A 21,541-nucleotide genomic window follows, 5' to 3' on the forward strand; every position below is an offset into this window, starting at 1 on the left:
CTGAGCATCCCCAGTACACTTAGAGCGGTAATTGCAAACACAACAGTGATGGACAGAATGTGGATCAATGTCACACATTCATGTATGACATTGATCTACATTCTGTCCATCAACTGTGTTTTTTGTAATTTTCACCCCGAGTGGGCTGGGTATGCTCAGACGTGAGTCCCAGGCTCTCCACACCACTGGAGTCAAGCTATCCAGGCTGAATGAAGGCTGATAGCCAGAAACCGGTCCTTGGATGCTTGATTCCGGTCTGGGAAAGACAGGGCTTGGCAGTTCGGACTGGACTTTTCCCATGAGGCAAAGGGTCAGAGTTGATTTGCATATAGCCAGTGTCTAACCCAGGGTGGTGTGGAGTGAAAAAAACGATGGATTTAGGCCCAGATCCTTGTACTGGGGTGAATGTATGACATTGATCTACATTCTGTCCATCAACTGTGTTTTTTGTAATTTTCACCCCGAGTGGGCTGGGTATGCTCAGACGTGAGTCCCAGGCTCTCCACACCACTGGAGTCAAGCTATCCAGGCTGAATGAAGGCTGATAGCCAGAAACCGGTCCTTGGATGCTTGATTCCGGTCTGGGAAAGACAGGGCTTGGCAGTTCGGACTGGACTTTTCCCATGAGGCAAAGGGTCAGAGCTGATTTGCATATAGCCAGTGTCTAACCCAGGGTGGTGTGGAGTGAAAAAAACGATGGATTTAGGCCCAGATCCTTGTACTGGGGTGAAGGTATGACATTGATCTACATTCTGTCCATCAACTGTGTTTTTTGTAATTTTCACCCCGAGTGGGCTGGGTATGCTCAGACGTGAGTCCCAGGCTCTCCACACCACTGGAGTCAAGCTATCCAGGCTGAATGAAGGCTGATAGCCAGAAACCGGTCCTTGGATGCTTGATTCCGGTCTAGGAAAGACAGGGCTTGGCAGTTCGGACTGGACTTTTCCCATGAGGCAAAACGTCAGAGCTGATTTGCATATAGCCAGTGTCTAACCCAGGGTGGTGTGGAGTGAAAAAAACGATGGATTTAGGCCCAGATCCTTGTACTGGGGTGAATGTATGACATTGATCTACATTCTGTCCATCAACTGTGTTTTTTGTCTTTTTCTTTTAAAGGCATCACAGTGGTCAACCCTTTTGGTCATTTATAAGTTTTGGCTGAAAATTTTCAAAAGATTTTACACTCCTAGGGCTTGAATTATTGTAGTCTGAGTGTGGATCCACAAACAACCTATTCTTACAATAGGAATTGTAAACTCTGAAGAAAGCTGTCATAGTTGATGAAAAATGTGATTTTACCATCAGGAAATGAGTCAAAAGGACAGCACTGGTGCCCTCAGGCCCTATATTTTGAATTCAATTTGGTCTGCAGAATTATCAAGTGAGGAAAAGATATCTCGGAGCAGACCTCTGCTTCCACACATTATGCAGTAGAAATCCAAGCTATGGAAGCAATAGGGAGAAGAGAGCGCACGGTCACATTTGTTGAAGTTTGGGTCTTTTCTAATGAGGGGACTGGACTACTAAAATGCATAGTTTTTAAATTGCTTCTAAAGGAAATTTCTTTTTTTTTAAAAACATACTTTATTGCCATTTAAGTATCAGCAGTACATATTCAAGTCATTTCTTATTCATATACATTTCATGGTAACAGTTCAAAGTACTATTGCTAGCTGATTGGCCAGTCCCTCGTCCATATCCCTTTATGCCGTGTGACTGTCCGCTGTAGTATGCAGCTCTAGTTGGAAGGAGCTTCCATCCAATAGTACAATCTAACCTTTCCTCCCCAACTGTCCCCCCCCTCCTTCGCCTCCCCCACCCCTCGCTGCTGTCGACTAACCTGCCACTATGACTCCCGCCGCACCTGTGGTCTGGGTCTTACTTTCCATAGGCTATGCCTGAGGCAGTACTCACGTAAACCTTCAGGTCTGCAGATGTTAGGGTGCTATGGTCCGCTCATGACGCTTCGTCCCCCCCTCCCGTTCCTGGTGAATAGGGCTAACCGGTCGAGACCCGGCCTGAGGGGTGCTGGGAGTAGACTCCTGGTCTACATTCATCAGATCATCTACTAGGACTCCCCAAGCCTGCGCCCTTTCCAGTCTGCCTACGCCTCGTTGCACATTCCGAAGCAGTATTCTATGTTCGCAGCCCGCCCACTTCTCCAATTCCCGCTTCCAACTGATCACCCCAGGACCAGTCAGGGCCTTCCATTTGCTTGTTAGTTTGCGCTTTGCTAATATATATGCTAGGTCCTGGAACCTTGCCATGACCCTGGTCTTGGTGGAGTGGGGGAACAGATTGAGCAGCACATGACTTGGGGTGCATGGTACATAGTTCCCTGTAACGCGCGCTGTCTCCCTAACCACTTCTTGCCAGTACCCTTCCAGCTACGGGCAGCTCCACATCATGTGGATGTAGCTAGCTCCTATCTCCTGGCAGCGTGCAAGGTGTAAAAACGAATTAACTGGAATTGTGCATTACGGGATATCTTAGTGGCCCGGAGGAGCGCATGGTCCCAATCCTTGTCCTCCACATAAGTCCCAAGGTCCGCCTCCCAACTATCCCTCAGCGATCTCGTGGAGTTCTGCCGAATGGCTTGATAGAGGCACGATACCGCCTTGACGATGCCTCCTACTAGGCTTATGTATTCGCATGTGGAATGCGTGGGTGGTTCGGTTGTCCCCTGTCCCCAGTGTCTGCGCATGGCCCCTGTAAGCGCCCCATATAGTAAAAAGTGTCCCTGCGGAATGTCCCAGTTTGCTCGGAAGGCCGCGAACGTAAGCAACTCCCCATCGCCATAGAGGTCCCCTATTTTAGTGATTCCAGCTTGCTCCCATTCCTCTAAACCCCTTCATTGGCCCCCATGCGGGAGCACCTCTAGTAATGCCACTGACATCTCTGGGGAGTAAGGACGTTTGGTTTTGGTCTTCTGGAGACACCTGGCCCAGCAGTTTCTTATCACTCTGTGTTCTGAAGAGCTTATCTTTCGCTGCTTAATGGTGCCCATTAATGTGTTCATGACATCCGCCCTATTCGGGGTAAATGGGGGCTTCCTCCGCTCCGGATTTAGACTACCTGCTACCCATTGCGTAAAGCGTTGGAGTTGTCCTGCCAGGTAATAGTTCTCCATATCTGACACAGCTAGTCCTCCCTCCGCCTGCGCCCTACTCATCGTGGCCAAGGCCCCTCTGTTTCTGTTAGGTCCCCAGATAAAGATTGTAATAAGAGAGTTGAGCGAGCGAAACCACGCACTGGGGATCCACACCTGCAGGGTGGTAAAGAAATATAGCATTCGAGGCAGAGCTATCATTCTCAGTAAGGAAATTCGCCCCGCCACCGACAGGGGTAGCGTTGTCCAGAAAGTCATACAACTCTTCAGCGATCGCAGCCCCCCCCCCCCCATTCCCCTCCTGGACATCAGTGAGGTCATGCTATACTTTCACACCTAGGTATCTAAAACAGCGCGGCTCCCACTGCAGGTCCCCTAGACCCATGGGAGGCGGAGTATCCCTTGCCACCAGAAAGAGTTGTGACTTCTGACAGTTAACGCATAGTTCAGAAAGGGTTCCGAACTCATCCATCATGCACCGGGCCCACCTTAAAGCTGCAACAGTGTCGTTTAGAAATAACAGAAGATCATCCGCGTATAATGCAATGTGGTGTGTCTGGTCAGCTAGTCGAATACCCTCATACGGCGTCCCCAAGCATGCTACGCTCTAAAGGAAATTTCTTTATACTACTATGGAAACGTTACAGTGGGAAATTCCAACTCGACGATGGGGAATGATTCAAGCATGTGCATTTACAAAAAATCCCAAAATCGAGAGTCAGTATTTACACGTGCGCTGGTAATTCAGTTCCAAAAAAACATGGGCAACATTTTTTTTACCAGAGCTCTCCTTTATTCAGCAACAGGTCAAAAATGCCAACATCCACCTTTCTATATAAAGAAAGACTTTTGTGCTCTTCAAACGGCCAGCCAAGTTGAGTTCATAAGAGACAAGATTCTCCAAAAAGGTTATCACCAGACAACAACTGGTTTGAATTCAGACATCCAGGCTAGTCCTTAAAAGAAAACAAGAGTACTACATACCACTTATCTGAAAAGTCTTCACTAATTCCCAACAGGTGCCAGGATCAAATGTCACAAAGTTATGAGCTCTGCACATTGCTAACTGGAGAAAATATCAGCGGATTTCGGGGAAACCCGTGGACCATTACACACCAACTAGAGTCCTGAGATCAACAAGGTGCAACACATTTATCCAACCAAGATTAAAATGACAGAAGTACGAAGGGAGATCCCTGTGGAATACATGACCTTTTTTTTTTTTTTTTTTGGGTTCAAAACTGCTTTATTGTGCAAGATGAATCATAATACACAGCTTTTTGCGCCTACAACCCGGAGGCCGGCAGCAGAATGAGGTGACCATAACACAGCCTCGTGGCCGGCATCCCTGAGGCCCGGCGGCGCAGCGCATCTGTGAGTGAGGATGTTAACACAGCCGGTGTTGTGGGGCAAAGGAAGGATGAGCAGCAGCAGAACAGTGTTTTTGTTTTTTTGTTTTTTTCTTTTCTTTTTGTTTTGTTCACGTTCGTAACAGTTAACAGAAAACCCCAACAGTACAGAAACTAAGAGGCAGTTCACGTCCGTTCGAAAGGAGAATAGGTAGTGAGCCGGTGTGGCAACCCAGGCAGGCAGAGGCGGGCAAGGCGCAATATCCGCTGCTCACTTAGTGCAACAACTAAACATCAATGCCATAGGTAGCGATGCGTGTGGTGGCACGGAGTGTTAAGTAATAGAAAGAGTGTCAGTATGTGTCGGATGTGGCGTAAGGGAGGCTCCGAGTGGCAGAGGGGAGAGATAGGCAACATAAGGAGGCAGGTCCATAATGTCGGGTACCGCGTGGGGGCCCGGTGAGTAGGTCAAATCCCTGTGGTCAGAGGGTAAGAGGTCCCGGTGAGGACCGTCCGAAAGGAGATGCGGATGCGTGAGTGGGATCAATGGTCGGGTCCAGAGTTCAAGCCAGAACGTTAAACTGTAACAGGGTGGTCCACAGGCGGATCCACGTCATCGGGTCGTGCAAGCAGATAGCTCACTAGTGGATCCCAGATGTCGCGGGGCCGACTCGAGATGGGCAATAACTCAGTGAATGTAGTATGTTGTTCTTGACAGGGGGTCAAGTCCACCAGCCAGTCCTTAAATTTGGGCGCCCTGCCTCGACCCCAGCGACATGCCACACGCCTCTTGGCCAAGAGTAGTGCAGTATCAATGAATTTTCGGCAAGATCTAGGGATCTGCAAGGTATACCTGAGAAGTGTCACCAATGGATCCATGGGCACCGTTTCCCCCGTCATCTCTGTGAGGGCATCTGTTACCTGCTGCCAGTAGCACGCTACCTGTAGGCACTCCCATGCCAAATGCAGAAAGTCTGCATGTTCGGCGCGGCAGCGCTCGCAGCGATCATCATCCGCCAGGCCAAATCTGCGTTTCCGCGCCGGCGTATAGTACACCCGCTGTAGGAATTTATAATGTATGATTTTCATTCTGCTACTAGCAGAAATGCGGGAGGTGAGCGCACAGCAATAGTGCCACTGCTCGTCGGTAATGTCAGTGGCCAGCTCAGTAGTCCAGCGTGACCGAGCATTAGATTCCGGCATCGGAGCTGCGCCCCTGAGCTGGCGGTAAAGGCCAGAGACCAGATGGGCCCCGTCTTGTGAGCACAACAGGAAATGAAGCGGAGGTAGGACCTCGGGTTCGTCGGGAAAGTCAGGCAGGATGTCTCTCATCCCTGCTCGCAGACGTATATAATAAAAAAGCTCAAGAGGGGTGTGGCTATGCGTCGCAAAGAAAAGATACGCCGATTTAAAATGACCGTTAGCGAACAAGTCACCCCAGCAGGTGATATGAATCCGTGCACAGAGGTTGCGGAAACCCTGTTCCCACAAAAGGGTGAGATTAGGATGATAGGTTAGCGGCAATCTGGGCGAGTAGGGTAGGCGGCATGACAAGCCCTTGGCTATGCGGCGCCACACGTCCAATGTGCATGAGACCGAAGTATTCGGCGTGGTTATGGATGATTCAGGGCAGTGAACCAACCATTTGAGCGGGAGAGGATGCACTATCCAGTCCTCTACCGCGATATGTGGCATGAAAGGCGTAGGAGCCATCCAGTGGTAGGCGAAGTGTGCCTGCACGCACTGATAATATGCCTCAAAATCAGGGACATCAAAACCTCCCCTGTCATAGGGAAGGGTTAGCGTGGACCATTTGAGCCGGGGGCTCTTGCCTCCCCAGAATAGTCTGCGCAACTCCATCTTCAGGGTTTTGAAGAAGAAAGCGTCGGGGAAATAGGGAATGTTGAGGAAGAGGTAGAGAAAACGGGGGAGGATTACCATTTTTATGAGGGATGCCCTTCCAGCCATGGAAAGCGGCAGGGTGATCCAGCGATCCACAGAAGCGGTCAGTTTAGTGATTGCCACTCCATAGTTGGACCGTAATGTCTCCTCCCTATCCCGGGAGATGCGGATCCCCAGGTACCGGAGATCGGTCCGGCACCACTCCAGTGGATAGTCAAGAGAAAAGTCAGTTATCGCTTCCGCTTAAGGGAAGAATTGCGATTTGGACCAGTTGATATGCACACCTGACATCCCGTCGAACGTAACAAATTCCCGGAGTAGGGGATTGAGGTGTGTCTCAGGGTGCTTAACATATAGCGTGATGTCATCCGCATATAGAGACACATCTATTTGACGCTGTAAGCATTGTACCGCCCGTCGCGGTGTACTTGACGCAGGCGACAGGCAAGAGGTTCAACTGCTATGGCAAATAATAGGGGAATAAGTGGGCAACCCTGTCGCGTGCCCCTGGTAATTGCAATAGGTTGCGACAGGCGACCATTAATCAACACCCTCGCCGTGGGGCGAGTATAGAGTAGGTGACACCCAGGATATAAACAATTTTGGGAACCCCATGCTAGCCAGAACCGAGAACAGGTAAGACCATTCGACTGAGTCGAAAGCCTTGGATGCGTCAAGGAAAACGGCTGCAACAGGCATGTCGGGATGAACTGTGCGGAGCAGAGAGAACAGAGTACGGAGGTTGTGGGAAGTGGATCGGCCAGCCACAAAACCAGACTGATCGGGCAACACGATTCTAGTCATCAGCAGCGACAGTCTGGTGGCCAGTACTTTAGCAAGTATTTTGACATCGCAGTTCAAGAGGGAGAGTGGACGGTAAGAGTTGCAGGAGCTGGGATCTTTATCGGGCTTCAGGAGAGAGGTGATCACCACCTCGCGCATGGAGCAGGGAAGTGCACCGTCACAGAGTGATTCCGAATATACCTCTCGAAGGACAGGGGCCATGATATCAATGTACGCTTTATAAAACTCGGCAGGGATGCCATAGAGGCCCGGGGCCTTGCCGTTCTTGAGGGACATAATGGCCTCGCGGACCTCATCCAGCTCGAAAGGTGCCGCTAGGAACGCCCTGTCCCCATCGCTGAGCCAGCACAGCGCCACATCTTTAAGGTAATCAGCATAGGACGCGCCGGACCCCGTGGTGGAAGTGTAGAGCGAGTGGTAATGTGTCGTGAACGTATTGAGTATCTCATCCGAGTCCCTGATTGTGGCACCGTGCGTGTCCTTGAGTTCAAGTACGACGTTATGCGCTCGTGGATTTTGTGTGAGTGTGGCGAGCACCTTCCCAGGCCTATCTCCCTCGCAATATTTCCGGGCTTGCCAGTGTTTACCACGGAACTTAGCCTCCCTGGCAGCCTCCTCCTCATACCTCGACAAGGCCTCTCTGAAAGCAGCATGCGGCTCGGATCCAGTCTCAATCACCATACGGAGTTCCAGAGCCCGCAACTCCTTCTCTAATGTGCTAATCGTGTGGAGGATGTCGCGCAGAACACCATGGCTCTTGGAGATGCAATACCCCCTAATAGTAACCTTAATTGCTTCCCAAATGTGTTCAACCGAGTCCACCGAGCCCTTGTTTCTGGGAAAAAAGGCTGCTATCTCCTCCCCCAGTTCAGTGCGAAACAGACTGTCCAACAGTATTTCAGGGCGGAGTCTTCAGTGTGGCCTTGGGCTGTCCCACCCAGGTGTACGGAAGCAAAGCATGACGGGACTGTGATCAGAGTATGTCCTCGGCAGATGTACTACTCCCACCAGTTCCGAAGCTATACCCCTGGTGATCAGAAAGTAGTCTAATCGTGCCCATGTTCCCGTGTGTGAGGTAAAATGTGTGCCCTCCCTCCCATGTGGGTGCGAGTGTCTCCAGGCATCCAGCAGCCCGCCCTCCGCGATAACTCCTTCAAGCGCCTCCCGTGCTCTAGGCTTATAGGAGCAGAATCCGTCTGCCCTATCCAGCTGAGGTACGAGCGCCAGGTTGAAATCCCCACCCCAAATAACGTGTCGTGACCCAGCAGTCATGATCTTGCCCCACAAAGTAGTGAAAAATGCAGGTGTATCAACATTTGGTGCATATGTGACGACAAAGGTGTATGTGTCGCGCCCCAGTCTACCCCACAACAATGCAAAGCGCCCCCTTCTTTATCAATCAGGTCTCCATATCTTTGAAACGGTACACTGCGGGCAACAAGAATAGCAACCCCCCTCGCATAAGTGGAGTATGAGGAGAAGGAGCGATCCCCGGCCCATCTGCTCGCAAAGGTGGTCCTACCCTGTGGCGGCAAATGGGTTTCTTGCAACATGGCAACCTGGACGTGATGTCTATCAAGATAGGCAATGATATTGTGACATTTTTTTGCATCATTCAAACCCCGGACATTCCAGGACAAGCAAGTCAATTGTGAGTTGGCATTTAGAGCAGCCATAGATAGTTCAACAACAAGCGCAATAGCACCAGCCGTGCATATAGTCCAGTCGATGAATGCCTCCTCATAGAACAACCCACCCCCCCTCCCACCCCAGCATCCCAATCATGCCAGCAGCCATTGAACCCCACCCAGTACCCCTCCCCCCACCCCTCCCCTCCCAGCCTTTGCAACAACAACAAAAACATCAGCAGTCTTAAGGGGAACACCCAATAGGGGTATAGCATAGAGTACGCACAGCCACTTCTCGGTCCATAGCTCCAGTACTGTACCGCCCTCGGTGGAGACTAGGGCCAAGAGAGTGGTCCTTGGTTTACATTACCACAGGAGTGATGAGTCCGTGCAGGTCCAACGTGCGCAGTCATCCCAGTGTCTGCGCTCTTAGCAATAGAGAGAGTTTAAACAGAGCAGGTGATGCGCCTAGTGCAGGTGATGTAAGTAATCAATGCTCGTGTGGCGCCGGAGACAGATCTTCGTCCTCTCGTTCCTCTGCGGCACCATGGTCCTCCCTGCGTGCTCTCCGGAGCGATTTCAGAAAATCCTCCACTTTCTGCGGGTTTGTGAAGAACCGTTGCTTTCCCTGGTGTGTGACCCGCAGTTTCGCCGGGTATAGGAGCGCATAGTCCACCTGGGCTTCTCGCAGCTTCTTCTTTACTGGGAGAAATTTGCGTCGTTCCTCCTGCACAAGTGGTGTGAAATCCGGGTATATGGATAAAGTGACGCCATTGTACTGCAATGTCCGTTGAGACCGGGCCGCCCTCAACGCAGTGTCGTGGTCCCGGTAGTTCAATAGTTTAGCAATAATTGGCCGCAGTGGAAGTCCAGGCTTGGGCATGGGCGCCAAGGATCGGTGTGCTCTTTCCACGATGAATTGAGGAGAGACGGCATCCTCTCCGATCGAGCCTTTAAGCAGTTTTTCGATATATAATTCCATCCTGCCCGTGTCTGTGGATTACGGCACATTAGTGACACGTATGTTGTTCCGGCGACTGCGGGCTTCCAAGTCCTCGTTTTTAGCTGCTATGACCCTGAGCAGATTGTCCATCCTAGCCAGCTGCGTCGTGTGAGTCAAGGTGGCATCCGTATTGTCAGAGATGCGTTGTTCCGCAGCCGTCAGCCTCTCCTCATGACGATCCACCTTATGCACCAAGGCGTCCAGTCGAGCTGTAACTCCATCGACCTTTTCGACGACAGTAGCAAACCCCTGCCTCATCTCCAGAAACAGGCCGTGCAGGTCAATGTCTTTAGCGGGGGACGTGATGGCCTTCGGAGCTGCTGCGCTGGGCCCTGGATCCGCTGGCGCCGATTTCGCGCCCTTCTTGGCGCCATCGAAACTGAGCTTCACCTGGCGGTTATCCGGCCGCACCATGGTGGCAACAGGTCGCGGCGTTTGAGCGCCGTGTGGCGTATCAGCGCTATGGGCCCAGAAATCAAGCGAGCGAATGCAAAAGCAATTTGTGTGCGCAGCTCGCACAGGTAAGTTGCGATGTAGCAATCGCCGGGCTCGGTGGTCCAGCTGTGGACCAGTAGTTGTCTGGCGGGAGGTCGCGGGCAACCGGCTCTCCTCGCACTCTCCAGGTGCTCCAGTGACGAGGGGTGATAATGCCCAGGCAGCAGCGGCGCTATGGCTTCCCCCCGCGGGGCAGGCAGGTTGTGGATGCAGTCAAGCAAGTCCGGAGACCTTAAACACTAGACCCAGGGGAAGGCAGAGTCCAGCACAGAAAAGGCGCCAACCTGGATCCCGCCGCGATCAGGCAGAGCCCAGAGCCCATCCACGTATCACAGTAGCAGGGGGTAGAAACAGATCAAGCAGCTCGGGGGACACGGCCCTGTTCTCAGCAATTCTAAGGAGTGAACAAACGGGCAGGAGCACCCCCGGCACCATCGTACAAGGCCTGGGTGTCTCAGAGGCACAGTCTGGTGTAGGGGCCCCTCCTGCGGCGGGGCCCAGGCGCGACCTCCGCTGTCCGGTCCAGGCACCCCCCAGTCCGCACCCCCCCGCCGAGAGTATCGGCTTGATGTGGGTCACTCTCTGGGCGCTCGGGGGTTGTCCTGCCCCACAGCGCGTCTCCGGGTGCGGGTAACGGCTCACCTGCGGCACCGGCGTCGGAGGTCAGCAGCAGCGGGGGGGGGGGGTCCGCACATGGGAGGGGGCGACAGCTACTCGTCCCCGCCCGAGTCTCCACACAATGTCCGTTCCGACTCCGGGCGGCCACCCGAGCTCGCGGCCTACTTCCTCGTGGCCGTCCCCGGTGTCGCGCAGGTTACAGCAGCAGGCTCTCTCCGCTCGCCGGCTCCAGGGCAATCACCGGCGGGTTTTGAAACACCGATAACTCTGGCTCCGGACCTTGCAGCGGCCCCAGACTTGGGTCGAGTGCAGGACACAGCCCCCCACAGCAGGCGAGGGGAAAATCCGGCGATTTGGCACCCTGTGGCGAAGGATAGTTGAAGGATAGCTAACCAAGGAGCGGGAGCTACAAAGCCTAAGCACCCATTCCGCTTGTGCGCCCTCTAGCGCCCCCTCGTGGAATACATTACCTAAACTGGCAGAGGAATGGAATGTATTGTGTTTCAGTCTACTCCCCAAAACAGATTTATTTAGGCAACTATTACTGGTACTAGGAAGAAATGATGGCCCTATTTTTGATGAGCCAAAACATAACTCTGCTACTATTCGATATAACCAGCTAGACAACAAGGCTATCAGTGCCCAACAGTCAATTCTGACCACCTCACTAAAGCTCAATTCACGTACCTCTCCAATATTTAACTGAATAGTATCATGTTGTTTACCAACTATTTCCGAGTAAACTCAGGAGGTTGATGACTATAGAATGCTGTTGTGTGCAAATTCTATTTATATTGAAAACTGCTATTCCAGTTATGAGAATAGTCCCATATTGCATGTGTTATTTTTAGTGCCTATATAACGATACACTCACCAAACTTAACTGAATAACGCATGTTTCATTTTATCCTTCAATTTATTTGGGAAAATTAAAGAAAATATTGTAATGAATTACATTTTTTCTGAAAACAATAATATTTTGCCTTTGAATGTTTAAAACAGGTTTATATGTTCAGAATCTAGATAAATTATCCAACTGAATTTTCCCGAAAATCGCACATGGTAATCACTCACCAACCCCAATGCATTATGGACTTTGAAGGTCCTTCTTCAGGGCGATACCTGAAATAAATGAATAGCAGATTCCAGTTTTCCATGTGTGCTTATATGGAACACACACCACTGTTTGCATGGAAGTTAATGGTTTTGCATTTTTCTGATGTTATTATGTATTAAAATTAGGGGTTCATGAGCAGGAACAATAATTTCCATGTTTTATTTATTGCCTTGGACTAAGTCTATGAGAAACTTGGATAGTCACTTTCCAGCCTAATAACCCCCTTCATTTTTTAATTAGAGCCTCAACACTTGTTAAGAAGGCGCATTGTCTCACCACTGCATATATGCAAGCTGTGGGCAGGCTATGAGTCACACCCTGATTGTGTGTGATCATGGGCAGCCTATGGGTTACATAGATCAAATTTTAGTTGTATTTAAGTCATTGGCAGATTGATGGTTGCATGCATTACACCATGTTTGTGGGTAAGTCGGGGGCAGGCAAAGAAACATGTGCACCATTTGTTTGGATTATATGTAATAATAAAAGGTCACGATCAAGAAGGCGGATCTGACTATTTTGTCGTAGCCGCTACCTATAATACTTAAGGTAATGGCCCCCACTGATCGTTTAGAGGGCTAATGTTACCCCTCTACCTTTATCACCTTCGTGCACACACATCACTTCCATATTTGTTTCTGGCCCTGATGAAACGCCAGGGATCTTTCTGACCAAAGAGGCGTGAAACATGTCGACCTTATAAGTTACCTGGGCACATTACGCTTGTGTTGGTAACACTCAACTTACGGGTTTTTTACTCTGCCATGGGTACCTCTCCATTAAAATTCCTTTTGGTAACCTTAGACAGTTTTAACGCACTGGACGCACGATATCACCCTTCACTCAGGACTATCCACACACCCACATGCACCCAACGGCAGTTCTCAAAAGATCTCTGCTAAAGAGACCCTTCGGGGGACCCGTAGGGTATTGCACCGCCGGCCAGACAAGGAGCAACTGCCCAATGATGAAGCATGACATACTTCGGGGTGTGTGAGGGCAACAAGAGACAAGACTTGTCTTTTCTCCAACCCCCCTCCTTTCACTGAGTCCCAGGCCTAGTACCCTTTCCTCTCCTTCCTCTATTTTTTTTCCTGTAGTGAGTGCTTGACTTTTGGCACCACTCACTCTGGAACAGTGCCCCCCTTTGTGACTTCATAAATGGGCAGGCAATGGTACTCATCCATCACGTTGAGGCTATGGGTAGGTCATGGACAAGCTAAGAAGTCACTTGTTGCATTCTTCTGCTGTATTGTGTTGTGTTAATAAGGTATGTGTGGGTCAAGTGGTTGTTTTCTTCATGATAGCTTTAAGCCATGGGAAGACAGGGTGAAGTCATATGCTTTGTGCGGTCGGTTGTTTTGTGTGTAAATGTTGTTGGAGTCTACTTGTTGGAAAAACTGAGGAGTGTATATCGTGACTTGTATCCTGTGTATCTTAAGTCTGTTATTTGTGTCTTTAATATCCTAGGTAAGTAAAAATTCTTGGTGTGTCGATGATTCCACCAGTCAGTTGGGAGAACTGATAATTCCCAAGGCCGATCTGGAGTAAACATGCACCTGATGGGTGCCAATACTTTAAAAAATGTACTTAAAACTTCCAACGTGTGCACTCTCTTTCATAGTTAGCAAAGGTTTATGATGAGCCAAATAAAGAGCAGTGGCTTGTGAGCTTTAAAGTAGTGATGGAAAGATATCTGGCTGTTACTGTGCACAGTTTCCTCTGTGGTAGGTCCACATTCACTCTATATGTGATATAATGAAATGTTTCCGAACAAACTTAGAGAACATTGGCATCTTTCCTAATCATGGGAAACTTGTGCCATACTTGGTTCTTCTTCAGACAGTTCTGCCAATTTCTGTAACTCTGATTTTCTTTTATCACCAATAACATCCGATTACATTGAGTACTAAACAATACATTTAGGCTTTATATCATACTTCTCAATAGCTACTCTGTGAGAATGTATTTGACAATAAACCGTTACAACTGAATAACCTCTAAAACCAACTTTTCCACCTCACCACCTTTAAAGTCAGGCAGACGGTTGTCTAGAGCTTCTACAGGTTTCATCTCTTGTCACAGCATGATGTCCGTGGGCAACTTTAATGACACTAATGAAACAAATGTAGAACAAGTGGTTTCTCTATGCTCTTTTCCCACATATAACAAGAGGATGTGGCCTAACGGCTAGGGCGGTCAACCCCAAATCTGGGGAACTGGGTTCGAGTCTCGGCAACGACGCTCAACATCCTGTGATTCTGGGCAAATCACTTAATCTCCCTGTGCCCCAAAAAAATGAATGTGTCCTTGTGTAACGCAACTGGTGCTCATGTAAGGCGCTCCGATACCTTCGGGTCAATGTTCCGCTATATAAAACTCCCAAAACAAAACAAACACTAACAGGATGTCAGCTCTGGCTATTAATAGATGTTGAGATGATCTCTCAATTGCTATCATTTTCGTCCTTTTGAGTTGGATGGATCAGGCTGCTTGTAGCTCCTGGAGATGAGAAATATTGCAGCTATATATATCAGAATTTTTTTTTTCAATTTCCTGGCCTCAAATCCATCACCGCCAACTTTGGAACTAATAGACTACTATCTCTTTCATCTCAGCTAGGACCTCCTCTCAAAAAATTATCAGTTTGGGGGCTGGCTCACTAAACATGATTTGAGTGCCTTGTCCTTCACAGTGGATTTATTGCTTGTTGGTAAATTTCCCACGGCACTTCCACTGCCTAGGCTCTCTCTCTTTATCTAACATGGCTTACCACTCTTTCCTACAGTTCCACACTGGCTGTGGTGCAAAGCATGAAAGTAGATTTGGAGCCAACCACTGATAGGCCTCTTAATGAAGTTTTTTCAAAACTGTCAATTCTCAAATAGCACCTGTAATTTTAACTGGATAAAGAACCCATCGAGACATGGCAGGCCGAAGGGTGAAGTTTGTAATTATGTTTCAAATAAACTATCCTCCTCCCGTATAGCCATTAAGCCTTCCAACACCTTTTTATCAAATTGTTTTAGTTTATCTTTCAATATCTTCCGTATTGGTACTAGTACATTTTTATAATAATGCTGGTCCTTTAGACATACTGGATACGTTAAGTCAACTTGATGTCGATATGGAATATGGACCGCGCCCAGCTCCAGAACCCCTGGCCCCCGCACCCGCCATGACGACCGCCGCCACTACGACGCCAGCACTCTGCACACTCTCAACCCCCGACAGACCCACAACTGCTTCAAGGCCGCCCTGAAACGCACACGCGGTCCCTTCACCTGCCAGAACTGCAGCTACACCAGCCACAGAGCCGACGAACCACCCGCCAAGAAAGACCTCAACCACCTCCGATGCATAATACTGAACACCCGCTCCGCACGCAAACACGCAGTCGAGCTCTGGGACCTGCTCAACACATCCTCCCCAGACGTCGCCTTCCTGACAGAGACCTGGTTGGACAACTCCTCCACTCCCGACATCGCCATAGCCATCCCAGACGGCTACAAGATCACCCGCAGGTACCACACCAACGGAGTCGGAGGAGGAATCGCCATCGTCCACAGGAAAAGCATCAGGGTCTCGACTAGCACCGACAACGCGCTCAGCACCGCCAACCTCGGACTGAGACAACTTGTCACAACGCCCACCCACTCCTCTGGCCACACGCTCGACCCAGTCTTCTCCTGGAGCCCGCACGTCTTCGTCAGCCACACCACCAAACTCCTCTGGACCGACCACCGCTGCATCCACTTCACCTTCCAGAAATCCACCACACACCACCGCACCCAACAGATCCCCCGCCGCCGCTGGAGCAAAATCACCGAAGACCAACTACATGCAAACCTCGCTCTCAGCCCACCCACGAACCCTCCAACACCGACGTCGCTGCCCACAACCTCAGACGCTGGATCGAAGACTGCGCCAACACCCTCGCCCCGCTGAAGAAACCCCCCCACAGAGACACCAGCAAGAGGGCCAGCTGGTTCACCGCAGAACTCCTAGATTCCAAGCAATCCTGCCAGAAACTAGAGAAGAAATGGCACAGTGAACAAACTCCGGACAGCCACGCAGCACACAAGGACACCGTCCGCAACCACCACCATCTCATCAGGGCTGCCAAGAAGACCTCATTCAAAGACCGCCTCGACAACAACGCACACGACAGCAAGGAGCTCTTCAACATCGTGAAGGAACTCTCTAACCCCAGCTCCAACACCAATGACATCCCGCCGTCGCAAGCCCTGTGCGACTCCCTCGCCACCTTCTTCCATCGCAAGATAGCAGACATCCACAACAGCTTTAACACCCAGACAGCCCCAACAGACCGCAACACAACAGATCGTCCGCACACCATCGACCACGCCCCCTTGCTAGCCTGGACCAGCATGAGCATTGATGACACCATCAAGACCATGAGCACAATGCACTCCGGCTCTCCGTCAGACCCATTCCCACACCACGTCTTCAACAAAGCAAGCAGCTCCATCGCACCCCACCTACGCAACGTCATCAATCTCTCCCTTGAGACGGCAACCTTCCCAGAGAGCTGGAAACACGCTGAAATCAACGCCCTACTAAAAAACCCAAGGCAGACCCAAGAGACCTCAAGAACTTCCGACCCATCTCTCTGCTCCCCTTTCCGGCCAAGGTCATCGAGAAAATCGTTAACAGACAGCTAACCCGATACCTCGAAGAGAACAGAATCCTGGACCCTTCCCAGTCAGGGTTCCGCAGCAACCACAGCATCGAGACCGCCCTCATTACCGCCACCGACGACATCAGGACCCTGCTAGACAACAGGGAGACTGCAGCACTCATCCTCCTAGACCTCTCCGCCGCCTTTGACGCCGTCTGCTACCGCACACTACGCGCACGCCTCCATGCCGCAGGGATCCGAGACAAGACTCTGGAATGGACCACCTCCTTCCTCTCTGGCAGAACACAGAGCGTCCGCCTCCCTCCGTTCCGTTCCGAAGCCTCCGAGATCATCTGTGGCGTACCCCAAGGACCCTCCCTCAGCCCGACACTGTTCAACATTTACATGGCCCTGCTTGGACACGTCACCCGACAGCACGACCTCAACATAAACTCCTCCGCCGACGACACTCAACTGATCCTCTCCCTCACCAAGGACCCCATCACCGCCAAAGCCAACCTCCATGAAGGAATGAGGGCCGTCGCCGACTGGATGAAGATCAGCCGTCTGAAGCTGAACTCAGCCAAGACGGAGGTCCTCATCCTCGGCTCCAACCCGTCAGCCTGGGACGACTCCTTGTGGCCAACGGCACTGGGGGCAGCCCCGACCCCCACTGACCGCGCAAGCAACCTGGGAATCATCCTCGACTCAACGCTCTCAATGACCAAACAAGTCAACGCCATCTCCTCCTCCTGCTTCAACACCCTCCGCATGCTCCGCAAGACCTACAGATGGATCCCGACAGATACAAGAAAGACAGTCACCCAGGCCCTTGTCAGCAGCAGACTAGACTACGGAAACGCCCCCTACACAGGAGCCCCGACCAAGCTCCTCAATCGACTACAACACATCCAAAACGCCTCGGCACGACTGATCCTCGATGTACCACGACACGGCCACATCACCCCCCCACCTGAGAAACCTGCACTGGCTCCCCCGTCAACAAGAGGATATCCTTCAAACTCCTCATCCACGCACACAATGCACACCACAAGACCGGCCCAGCCTACCTCAACAGACGGCTCTCCTTCTACACCCCCAACCGCCAGCTACGCTACGCCGACCTCTCACTCGCCACCGCCCTGCGCATCCGAAGAACAACCACCGGCGGGAGATCCTTCTCCCACCTCGCCGCCAAGACATGGAACACCCTCCCACTGAGCCTACGTCAGACCTAAGACCTGCTTACCTTCTGGAGGACACTAAAGACCTGGCTGTTCGAACTGTAGTGGCCCCCACCTCCCCCCCAGCGCCTTGAGACCCTCGTGGGTATGTAGTGCGCTTAACAAATGACTGATTGATTGGTTTAACCAACAAGGGGCTTAGAGGTATAATCCTGGTATGGGTGGAGGTTTTAATATCCAACCATACCAACTGTCAGCTAACAAAATCTTTGGTATGGCCTCTCCCACAAATTATGTTACGCATTTTTCACATACAGAGTGCGGTGAGAAACTTAATGAGTTACTTATTAAATATAACCTAGGGTTTAGTAACAAATTTGGAGATGGAACAGTTGAAAGTCCCTGCACATTTGAGGGTGGCATGGGGAAAAGTGTTATCGATTATCTGCTTTTATCCAAACGTTATTCTGCCTTAATGAATTATTTTACGCTACATGATCTTGCAATGAGTGATCATTTTCCTCTGAGTTTAGTACTGAACACTAAACCTGTAAAAAACCAAGAGGGATGTCAGCATACTCCGTCAGTGGAGAATTTAGAGCTTTCGCGATTGAATGTTTTTACTTTACACTGGTCTATGATCAACACAGCCCTTTTTTTTAACAGTTGGTTCGCCAACAGAGGAGGGCCTTTGTTGCTTGTTTGGATGTGTCTGTTGAAGCCACCACAACTGTAGAGGCATTTAACCAAATTATTAAAGCAACCAAAGCAGCGCTGAGTTCAAACCAGAAGAGAGGAGTTGTAAAGACCAAGGGCTGGTTTGATCACACCTGTACTCAGGTCCATACAAATTTAAAAAGAGCCTTAAGTAGTGCTTCTAGGGATACCTTGGAAGTACAGCTATGGAGATGGGCGTATAGACTTGCCCTAAAAAAAACGTAAAAAAAGCTTGAAGGAGGAGGCCTGGGAAAAATTGTATGAGGCCAGCCTTAATAATGACACTACAGCTTTCTGGCATGTTATAAACTCCCCCTTTTTAGTGACAATGATAAGCCTAGAATAGAGGTTGCAGTGACTGAAGAACACTGGGTAGCTCACTTTTCTAAATTATATGTCGCTTCAGTAGAACAAAGTGGCAATAGCTCTACACTTGTACCTGTGGCAGATTCCACTATGCTTACTTCTCGCCCTAATCAATTTGACCTTAACTTCACGTTGGACTAAGTCAACCAGACCCTAAGATCAAGTAAGGGAGGTAAAGCTCCGGGCCCAGGCAAATATTGATCTTTGGGGTCCCCTCTTGACCTTCGGTTTTAGATCCTGGCAGAGTGTTGGTTTCCAAAGTTCCTGGTCTGAATCTCATATTATGCAAATCTTTAAAAAAGGTGACCATAATTGTCCTGCACACTACAGATCAATTTCTTTGCTATATTCCCTGGTTAAAGTGGTGGGTCGTATACTTTTATGTAGATTACAATGGTGGGCGGATTCTAACAACATTATTTCGAACCTACAATATGGATTTCAACAGGAAATTGGGACCACAGAGCGAGACATCAATCTTAATTTGTTAATGTGCAAATACGCTCATATAAAACGTGGCAATTTATTCACTGTTTTTGTTGATCTGTCATATGCCTTCAATTGTAGTTCAAGATAAGCTTTGGTCTGCTATGATTTTAATGGGCATAGATACCACCATTGTTAACTTCCTCAGACATCTATACTCAGCTAGTTCTGCATGAATCTGTTTTGGTTTGAAAGGCAATGTACACAAGCTTTTAGTGGGTGCGTACTTGTCCCTTTTTTGCTCAACAAGTACATAAATAATTTGGGCAACACCCTTGCAGATACGTGTACAGATTTGCCCTAAGTTGGGCATCAGCCAATACCGGTTCTGCTTTATGCGGACGATGCAGTGCTTATGGCCCGCACCCCACTTTCCCTCCAGCATCTTTTTGGTAAATGTGTATACTTCATGGAGAACCTGGGGCTTTTAATTAATAGAAGTAAAGCATTTGTCATGCAAATAGGCCGAAGAAAAGTTAAAGGGCATAACATTTCAATAGGAGAAGCCATCTTACCACTAACGCCCTCCTTTTCGTACCTGGGCATTTTATTTGACTGTAAAGGAAATTGGAGAAGTGCAAAAAATTCCAGAAGGTTGCAATTTGTCAGATCAATCACTGCCCTTTGCAACTTCGCTCGAATATTGGGCTGTAAACACCAAAAGAAATGCTAACAATTTATAACGCTAAATGTCGTAAGGTTGCAATGTATGGCTCAGAGTTGTGGGGGTATTTACACGTTGAGACATTACAGTTGGTAGAAAACGCCTTTTTTAAAAATGTTTTTCCCTTCCCAATGGATGTTCCAATTTTGTATGTCATTCCGAACTAGGTGCTATTTATTTAGCAGGTCTGATAGAGGTTCAGCCAATTCTTCTCTGGCATAAGATCTGGAAGTCAGATCACATGGAATTCAATTGTGTCATTGTAAAGGACTGCTGTGGCTGAGTTTGCTATGAAAATTCCTTGGTTAAAGTTTATTAAGAAGTTCATGACTGATATTTACAATCCAGAATATTATGAACAGCCAGAAACCCTGAGCAACATTTCGATAAATCACTAAAGATAGAGTGTTTAAATCTAATGGAGGACTTGAGGCTGTCTGTGGAACTGGTCAAACCAACTGTTCAACACAATCAAATGGTTTTGACCACCTTTTCGATACAAACCTATCTATCTAACTAATGTTCTTAATGCTCAGCATAGGTTTGTTTCAATGCGTTTTAGACTTGATATCTTCCACCGTTTGCAAGTTTTCCGAATGTTAATAATTGGTCACGTAATTTAATGCTTTGCCCTTGTGATAACATGTCTAAACAATCGACCCTACACATACTGTTTTTTATATATATCTTAGGAACACTTTTATTAAACCCCTAATTAAATCTTTAAATTTTAAGCAGTGTAGGTCCAAGTTTCTATATCTGCAATTACTTCCAAATCTGTTTACATGTGCAATATTAGCAAGATTTTTAAGGGCTGCATTATCTAGAAGAAAGTCATTACCTGCTGTATGCTAAATTGTGTTTGTATTTTATTGTACCTTTTTAGAACTATTCCTAATAATTTTTAATGCACTGTATTTTTTATGTATACTTTTATGATACACTTTGTGAATCGAATAACGTTGATTCTGATTCTGAATTTAACCTTCTTGGTACGCCTGAGACTTTCCTTTTAGACGTTGGAAGCTCAAAGATAACTTATGAAAAGGACAAATGTTGAGAGGAGCGTATTGATTTAAAATAAGAGCTTAACAGAGGGTAGACACATACTTCAGAGTCACATGGAAACCTCTGCTTTGTGATGGTGAACAGAGTGACAGTGTACAAGAGAAGATGATCTGGTAGTGAACTATGATCATTTTTAAATGGTGTCCCAAGGCTGAGCACCTAAGCAGCGAGTGTCACAATCAGACCTCTAGGTAGTGTCACATCTGCTATTAAGGATCAAACTACTCACTCATATACACCTAAATACAAACAGAAACAGCCACAGACACTCGGCGATTCTGCAGTGATGGGTGGTTTCATTCTGAATTTACCACACCTGCTATGTAATCCATCATTTGCTGAATAATTTGTAGATTTCAATAAAAAAGCTCTCGATCAAATGGATTAAA

General features: G+C 48.9%; 1 protein-coding gene across 2 annotated transcripts in view; it reads right to left on the bottom strand.

Moving 5' to 3' along the window:
- MIDEAS (mitotic deacetylase associated SANT domain protein) overlaps nucleotides 1-21,541 on the bottom strand; it is a 733,716-nt gene that overhangs the window by 432,714 nt on the left and 279,461 nt on the right. The window lies entirely within an intron of this gene.

Source organism: Lissotriton helveticus, chromosome 9 (assembly GCF_964261635.1).
Source record: "Lissotriton helveticus chromosome 9, aLisHel1.1, whole genome shotgun sequence".
In the NCBI taxonomy this organism is placed as follows: Eukaryota; Metazoa; Chordata; class Amphibia; order Caudata; family Salamandridae; genus Lissotriton; species Lissotriton helveticus.